The sequence below is a fragment of the Citrus clementina genome, unplaced genomic scaffold, assembly GCF_000493195.1.
Source record: "Citrus clementina cultivar Clemenules unplaced genomic scaffold, Citrus_clementina_v1.0 scaffold_8, whole genome shotgun sequence".
Lineage (NCBI taxonomy): Eukaryota > Viridiplantae > Streptophyta > Magnoliopsida > Sapindales > Rutaceae > Citrus > Citrus x clementina.
This window is the reverse complement of record NW_006262022.1, coordinates 8,344,568-8,354,106: the sequence shown is the minus strand read 5'-3', so window position 1 is coordinate 8,354,106 and position 9,539 is coordinate 8,344,568.

The window sequence follows — 9,539 nt, the reverse complement described above, 5'->3', positions numbered from 1 at the left end:
TCTAAAATTTAATTTTTTTGCCTTAACGGTAACATAAAAGCGGCTAACCGAATTCCATAAACGGTAAGTCAGTTATGACCAAAATGTGTATAACGGCTAGTTTTTTAGCTCAAACTATATAAACTCAAATCTAATTCATTTTCAAGTCCTCCAACTAGCAAAAACAAAAAGCACACAAGATATCTTGAGCTCTCAATTCATAAATAAAAAAAACATTGAATCATCTCTTGTTCTTCATTTTTGAATATCTACTCTTTGAGTGAGTTTTGCTGTAACTTTTATTTCTTCATCTTAATTGTAAGTGTTTGAGTGTGTGAAACACTTGAGTGAAGAGATTGTGAGATAATCTCTTTATTGTAAAGGTTCATCGATACCTTGAAGTCAATTATAAACGGTTGAAGCCTTGGAAAGGCTCGGAGAGTGAAATCCTCAAGCTTGGATCGCTTGGAGGCGTGGACGTAGGCGGGGATTGCCGAACCACGTAAAAATTCGTGTGTTTGTTTCTCTTCTCCCTTACTCATTTGTTATTGTGCTTTTATTGAACTTATTGCTTTCAATTTTATTAAGATGTTAGATTGTTTGTTGTGTGGATTTGCTAGGATAATTTTTAAAATACCAATTTACCCCCCTCTTGGGTTGCACACTTATATTTCATTTGGTATCAGAGCAAGATGCTCTTATTTAGACTTAACCGTCTAGAGCTAAAGATCAATGGCAACTCGAAAATGATTCCACATTTAGGGAAGGACAATCCACCACTAGACCACCTTACTTTGATGGAAACGATTACCCGCATTGAAAAACTAGGATGAGAATTTACTTGCAAGCCTTAGATTACGAAATTTGGGAAATCGTTAATAATGGTCCTTTCATGCCTTTGACTAAAAGTGTCGGGGAAGATATTCCAAAACCTTCACGAGAATGGAATGAATTCGAAAAGAGAAAAGCTTCTCTAAATTCCAAGGCTATGAATGCCTTGTTTTGTGAATTAGATAAGAAAAAGTTTCATAGAGTGTCTATTTGCGAAAGTGCTAATGAGATTTGGCACAAACTTGAAGTTGTTTATGAAGGCACGAACCAAGTGAAAGAATCTAAAATAAGTAAGTACACTCGACAATATGAATTGTTCCAAATGGAACAAAATGAGAATGTGTACTCTATATATACTAGATTTACGGACATAGTGAACACTCTAGGAGCCTTAGGAAAGACCTTTTCAAATAGCGAAAAAGTTAAAAAAATCATTAGGTCACTACCTAATGAATGAAGACCAAAAAGGAATGCCATTGAGGAAGCCAAAGATTTAAATGTATTACATATTGATGATTTAATTGATTCTCTCATTTCATATGAAGAAGATTTGGCAGCAGAAAAAGGGCATGAGGAAAAGAAGAAAAACATTGCTCTCAAGGCTTCAAAACGTGGGACTGATGAGGAAAGCGAGATGGATGATGAGGAGTTGGCAATGTTGGCTAGAAGATTCAGAAAATTTTACAAAAAGAATAATGAGCAGAGAAAGTTCAGAGGCTATAAGAATAAAAAGGAGAAGAAAGAGCCAATCACTTGTTATGAATGCAAGAAGTCCGGACACATACGACCGGAATGTCCTCTTCTCAACAAACTCAAGAAGAAAGCTATGGTGGCCATGTGGGATGATAGCGATGAGAAAACAAGTGATGATGATGAGTAACAAGAAATGATAAATTTAGCTCTCATGGCCTTTGAGGAAGAATCATGTGATGAACGATGAGGTAAGTGTTCTTCCTACATATGATGAATTATATTATGCCTTTAAGGATCTGCATGATGAGCTGATGAAGATTAGTAAAAAGAATATATGTCTTAAAAAGAAGATGATAGAGCTTAAAGATGAAAATGAATCATTTAGTGCAAAGATTACATGCCTAGAATTAGAGAATAAAATATTGCATGATAGAGTTGCATTATTTGAGTATTCTAGCACTCCACATGAGCACTTAGAGTCACACGTGAATGACTTGAAAAATGAAAATGAAATGCTTAGAAAGAAGAGCAATGAACTAAATGAGATTGTGCTAAAATTCACAAATGGGCAAAAGATGTTGGACAACTTGCTAAACTCACAAAAATGTGTATTTGACAAAAGAGGCATTGATTATAAGCCAAATTTAAAACAAAAATATTACAAAAGTTATTTTGTGAAGAATACATCTATTAACAATTAAATTGTATGTCATTATTGTAATCAAGATGGCCATATGAAAAATAGATGTGCAGTGAAGAGAAATGCATATTATGGTATGAAATGTGTTTGGGTTCCGAAATGAACCATTGCTAACTCTCAAGGACCCAAAAAGGTTTGGGTACCTAAAACTTGAGATTTTCTTTACAGGGCTTGAAGAAGAAGAAGAATAAGTGGTACTTGGACAGCGGTTGTTCAAGACACATGACATGGAATTATTCTTGGTTTTCAAGTTTAACTAAGATCGAAAATGGTGGAGATGTATCGTTTGTAGATAATTCAAAAGGAAAAATCATTGGCATTGGAAATGTCGGTAATGTATCCTCTACTATCATTGAAAATGTGTGTTTGATTGAAAACTTAAAACACAACTTGCTTAGTATTAGTCAATTATGTGATAAAGGATATAAAGTTATCCTTGATGAATCAAAATGTGTTATTGAGAATGCATGTGATGGGAAAATTTTGTTTGTAGGAAATAGATGTGTTAATGTCTATACCATTAATATAGATTGTGCATCGACAAATGATAAATGTTTCTCCGCATTGCATGATGATGGTTGGTTGTGGCATAAAAGATTAGGTCATGCAAGCATGGATTTGATTTCAAAAATCGTGAAAAAAGATTTGGTTAAAGGTCTTCCAAAAATCAATTTTCAAAAAGATAGAATTTGTGAAGCTTACCAATTTGGAAAACAAATCAAAACTTCCTTCACAAGCAAGAATCATGTCTCTACTTGAAAACCACTTCAATTACTTCACATAGATTTATTGGGACCTTCTAGATATGCTAGTTTAAGTGGCAAATTTTATGCATTTGTAATTGTAGATGATTATTCTAGATACACATAGGTATTGTTCTTAGCTAATAAGGATGATGCCATTGATGCATTTTGAATTTTCTATAAAAAGGTTCAAAATGAAAAAGGTTATTCTATTACTTGTATTAGAAGTGATCATGGTGGAGAATTTGAAAATCATGCATTTGAAAATTTTTGTAATGACTTTGGCATTGAACATCAATTTTCATCACCTAGGACTCCACAACAAAATGGAGTTATAGAGAGAAAGAATATGTATATTCAAGAAATGGTTAGGACCATGTTGAATGAAAATTCTTTGCCTACGTATTTTTGTGCCAAGCCGTCAACACCGCTTGTTATGTTTTGAATCGTGTGTTGATTAGACCTAATCTTAATAAAACTCCATATGAGCTTTGGAAAGATAGAAAAACCAACATTGGCTATTTTAAAGTCTTTGGATACAAATGTTTTGTTTTGAACACAAAAGATAATCTTGGTAAATTTGATCCAAAATCTGATGTTGGCATTTTTCTTAGTTATTCAAACTCAAGCAAAGCTTATAGGGTTTATAATAAAAGAACTTTAGTTGTGGAAGAATCTATGCATGTTACATTTGATGAGTCTAATCCCTCCTCTACGGAGAAAGTAGTTGTTGATGATAATGTAGAAGAAGAGCAACGAGAAGAAGCATTAATTGACAACCAAAAAGATACACCACATGGAATTCAAGAGGAGCACCATGAAGAAACAAATGCAGAGCAAAATGAAGGTACTTCTCAAATGCTCCCCAAGGAGTGGAGGTATGTTTCTTCTCACCCTAAGGATGTAATTTTAGGAGATCCCTCACAAGGTGTTACAACTAGATCATCTCTTAGGAACACATGTGAGCATGCTGAATTTATCTCTCAAATTGAACTAAAATCCTTTGCGGATGCGGAAAATGATGAATCTTGGATTATGGTTATGCAAGAGGAGTTGAATCAATTTGAAAGAAACAATGTGTGGGAATTAGTTCCTAATTCAGAACATCAATCCATTATAGGCATTAAATGGGTATTTAGAAACAAAAGAGATGAATCCGGTGTGGTTGTACGAAATAAAGCTAGATTAGTGGCTCAAGGTTACAGCCAAGAAGAAGGAATTGATTTTAATGAAACATTTGCACCTGTAGCAATGTTAGAATCCATTAGGATGTTGTTAGCATATGCATGTCATAAGGATTTTATTTTATATCACATGGATGTCAAGAGTGCTTTCTTAAATGGTTATATTATGGAGGAAGTTTATGTGAAACAACCTCCTGGTTTTGAAAATGAAAAATTTCCAGATCATGTGTATAAGTTATCTAAGGCTTTGTATGGACTAAAACAAGCACCTAGAGCTTGGTATGATAGGCTTAAAAACTTCTTGTTGGACAACGATTTTTCGATGGGAAAAGCAGACACAACTTTATTTGTTAAGCATAAGAACCAAGATATACTTATGGTTTAAATTTATGTTGATGATATTATTTTGCTTCTACTAATGAGTTGTTGCGTAAAGAATTTTCATCATGTATGAACAAAGAATTTGAGATGAGTATGATGGGAGAGTTGAAGTACTTCCTTGGACTCCAAATCAAACAAAACGAGGAAGGAATTTTCATAAATCAAGCCAAGTACATGAAAGATCTACTCAAAAGATTTGACTATGATAATGGAACGGAAAAAAGCATTCCAATGAGTACTACCATCAAGTTGGACAAAGATGAGAAAGGTAAGGAAGTTGATATCAAGACATATCGAGGTATGATTGGATCCTTACTCTATTTAACTGCTAGTAGGCCTGATATTATGTTTAGTGTATGTTTGTGTGCTAGATTTCAATCTTGTCCTAAAGAGTCACACATGCTTGCTGTCAAACGCATTTTTTGATATTTGATTGGCACCATTAATCTTGGCCTTTGGTATCCTATGGGAACTCATATTGACTTAACTTGTTATTCGGATGCCGATTTTGCCGGTTATAAGGTTGATAGAAAAAGTACTAGTGGAACATGTCACTTCCTCGGCCATTTACTCGTCTCTTGGTTTAGTAAGAAACAAAACTCGGCTGCGCTTTCAACCACCGAGGCAGAATAAATTGCTGCAGGTAGTTGTTGTGCACAAATTCTTTAGATGAAATAAACCCTTAGAGACTGGTATTAAACTTGATCAAATACCTATCTTGTGTGACAATACTAGTGCTATAAATCTTTCCAAGAATCCCATTCAACATTCTAGGACTAAGCATATAGAAATTATACATCATTTCCTTAGAGATCATGTTAAAAAAGGAGATGTTGTAATTAAATTCGTTTCTACTGAAAATCAGCTTGCGGATATCTTTACAAAACCTCTTAGCGAAGAACATTTTATAAAGATAAGACATGAGCTTGGAATGATAAATGTTGCATCTTGACTTATGTTTTACTAAATGGCTTGATATGTTTGTTATTATATAGATTTATGCTTCATGAATTAGATAGCTTGATATACTTGTAATTTTATGATTTTATGTTTCATGCATTAAATGGCTTATCGAAAAGTTTTAAATCTCAAAATGATTTAAAACTAATCAATTTTTAAAAGCCAAAAATAAAATGGTGTGTAGAATACAAGTATAAGAGTTTGCCAAAATTCAATTAGAGACAAAACTATTTCCAAGTCGAGACTAGAATACCACTTCCTCCCATCCGGAAAACCGTTTTCTTGTTGATTCCTCTTGGGACAAATTCCGGATAACCGGATTTATCAAACCGGTAAGCCGGATGTATTTTGGAGCTCACTGGACGCAAACCGGTCATCCAGTTATTCAATCCGGAAAGCCGAATTCGTGAAGCCATGTTCTGACTCGAAACCGGCTAGCCAGTTATTCAAACCGGTAAGCCGAAAATGTGTTTGAACCATTCTGGAAGCTATCCGGCAAACCGGATAACGTATCCGGCAAGCCGTTTTCGGCTTTTATGATTCTGGACACTAACCGGCTAACAGGCTAGTGAAATCCGGCGAGCCGGATTCGAAACTTTATAAGCTGTTCATCTTCCTCCTTCATTCGACCAACCGAATCTCTCTCTCTCTCTAAAACCCATTTATTCCTCACTCGTTTTCACTCCAAAATCCACCATTTCTACTCGGTTTTGATGCAAATCAATCCATAAATCCTAATTCCCATCCGTTCTTATGCCTAAAATCATACTCCAAATCCATTTTCAACATCTAAATCTCTAGATCCCAAATTCAACCTAGGGTTTAACCAAATTTTTCTCTCTGTAAAATTCTTCTCCGCAAGTCATTTTTTATCCAAATTGCTTATCGAAATCACTTTCAATCTTCATAATCTTCATTCTCTTTGCTTCTTTCAACTTCAAATCACTCAAAATCAACATGTCAAGCTCACGGACGGTTCGAAGAAAAGGCAAAGAACCGGTTCAACCAACCAACCGGTCACGGCAAATAGGGGGCACCTCCAACCAATCCAATTTTGAGTCCACACACTTTCAGAACAAGAAACATTTAGTCAAATGGTTTCAACAAAGCTTCAGGACTCGTGAGGTACTCAATACATTCTATGTTTTACCGGATTTGATTCATACTCTCAATATTAGTCATAGAAATTTATTTCAATTGTTGGGAGATGTTGGTTGGATTGATGCACTTATGTTTGAGGAGAATTTGTATACCAACTTGGTGAAAGTGTTTTACTCGAATATGGACGTTTCCGAGGAGAACAAGACCCGAGTAATCACCAATGTTGGAGGAGTTATGATTGATTTTGATGTTTCCCTGTTAAACTTTATCCTAGGATTATCCGATTTTGGCCTAGAAATTTATTCGCCTAGGAAATCTCCTAAACTTGATAGTTATGTTCATGTTGACGCTGTTCGTAATATTTGTCGGCATAATGATCTTTTTGTTGAATATTGTACCATTCATTTCCGCACTCAGTGTCTTTGTCTTCAAACTCGCATTTTGCTTTGCATTATTCAGTCCATTGTACTTCCTAGATCAGGGCATTTGGATGAGGTTTCTCACATGGACGTTGCTTTGATTGACTGTATTCTTAGACGTCGTCCGGTTAACTTGGGCTATACCATCATCCGAACTATGTTGACCATACCTGCCTTGATTACCCACTCCCTTCCATATGGTCACTTCATTACCCGAATTCTTAAATATTTTGATGTACTGATTCAAGAACTGTCGTGTAGACCGTCAAAGGGTATCGGAGATGATGTTATTTTTGGCTTAGGCTTTGAGTGGAAAAATGGCACTTGGGTCAAATTCACTAAAAATAAGTTTACCTTTCTTGCTCCAAGTGATGATCGGCCACTTAATGCTGTGGTTCCAGCCGATCAGCTACCCGTTTTCTCACTCTCATTTCGAGGGTAGCGTAGACGCTGAGATCCTCATGTGATTGCTTTAGCTCCTGGTGCCTCTGCATCTGCTTCATCACCTCCACAGCCTCCTACCTCTGAAGAGGTTACTCTTCAGCAGCTTATGGATGAGGTGCGGACACTCTCGGTGCGGCAGATTGCGTTTCAGCAGCAGCATCTCATTCATGGACAGCGCCTTCTCTTTGAGCACTTCGGCATTCCATATTCGTATCCACCTCCATCACCACCATCCTCACCACCTCAGTAGTCTCTTATGCTTGTATTTGGACACACCTACATTTCATTTACTGCATTATGTTCTTTTATTTTCGACTATATGGATGGTTATTATGCTTTTAGATTATGTATTTGTTTTGGATTATATGGATTTGTTTTGATTGTTTGTTATGGATTATATGGATTTCCTTATGCTTATGGATATTTTTTTTTAACTAATGTGCTTGTATTACGACTCTGATGATTGATAGGGGGAGCTTTTATTCCTTTTTATGATGAAGGGGGAGAATGTGTTATAAAAAGTGTTATAAAAATATGCATGTATCCAGGGGGAGTATGCATGTATGCAGGGGGAGTCTTTTTAATAACTTGCATTGATTAAGGGGGAGTTTTTAATAACTAGATTAAATTTTTATAATGTGTTTTTTCATCATAAAAAAGGGGGAGATTGTTAGCCTATATTGCTATAGATATTGATTTTGATGATAACAAACCACATGTATTGATTAAACAAAGATTTATGAATTGTGCTTTTTTAAGAAAATGATGTTATGGAATTAAAGTGTTTTGGACTAAAATGAAAGTATTTTAAAACCTTTGATATTGTTTTAAAATTTCAGATTTGGACCTATTTGAAACTATTTAAATATTTTGGGTCATTCTATAATTTCACATAGTTTGGGTGAAATCATAATTTTAAAAAGTTTTGGGATTGGTAAAGCATTATTTAAAAATTCTGAAATTGGACCTATTTGAAAACTTTCATAATGTTTTGGGCCATAATATAGTTTTATAAAGTTTTGGGGTTAAATTATAAAATTTGAAAAATATTCACTGTTGCAGTTACTGTAGCAAGCGGCTAACCAGATATGGTAAACGGCAATCCAGATTCTGGGCAGTAAGCCTCTGGAGCATAAACGGCTATTCGGATTTCGCAAGCAGCAATCTGGATTTCAAAAGCGGCTAACCGGATTTCAAAAGCGGCATACCGAATATTCTAAAATTCAATTTTTTTGCCTTAACGGTAACATAAAATCGGCTAACCGGATTCCATAAACGGTAAGCCAGTTATGACCAAAATGTGCATAACGGTTAGTTTTTGAGCTCAAACTATATAAACTCAAATCCAATTCATTTTCAAGTCCTCCAGCAAGCAAAAATTAAAAGCACACGAGATATCTTGAGCTCTCAATTCGTAAATCACAAAAACATTGAATCATCTCTTGTTCTTCATTTTTGAATATCTACTCTTTGAGTGAGTTTTGTTGTAACTTTCATTTCTTCATCTTAATTGTAAGTGTTTGAGTGTGTGAAATACTTGAGTGAAGAGATTGGGAGATAATCTCTTTGTTGTAAAGGTTCATTGACACCTTGAAGTCAATTGTAAATGGTTGAAGCCTTGGAAAGGCTCGGATAGTGAAATCCACAAGTTTGGATCGCTTGGAGGCGTGGACGTAGGCGGGGATTGCCGAACCACGTAAAAATTCGTTTGTTTGTTTCTCTTCTCCCTTACTCATTTGTTATTGTACTTTTTTATTGAACTTATTGCTTTCAATTTTATTAAGACATTAGATTGTTTGTTGTGTGGATTTACTAGGATAATTTTTAAAATACCAATTCACCCCCCGTCTTGGGTTGCACACTTATATTTCAATAAAGCCATATCATAAGTAGATTAGCAACTGGTCATTACCAGTATATTTAAGGGTATGAGAGTTCTAATACGCGATAGCTGAGTATGCAGATTAATTCTGCCCAGTGCTGCAGCACTTGCTGTAACAACTGGTGTTAACTTAATGAAAAACAGTTAGCCCATAAGGAGAGTTTGATCATTCAACTACCATAGTCTCAATTGAATCTTAGACACATTTAATTTAGTTTATTT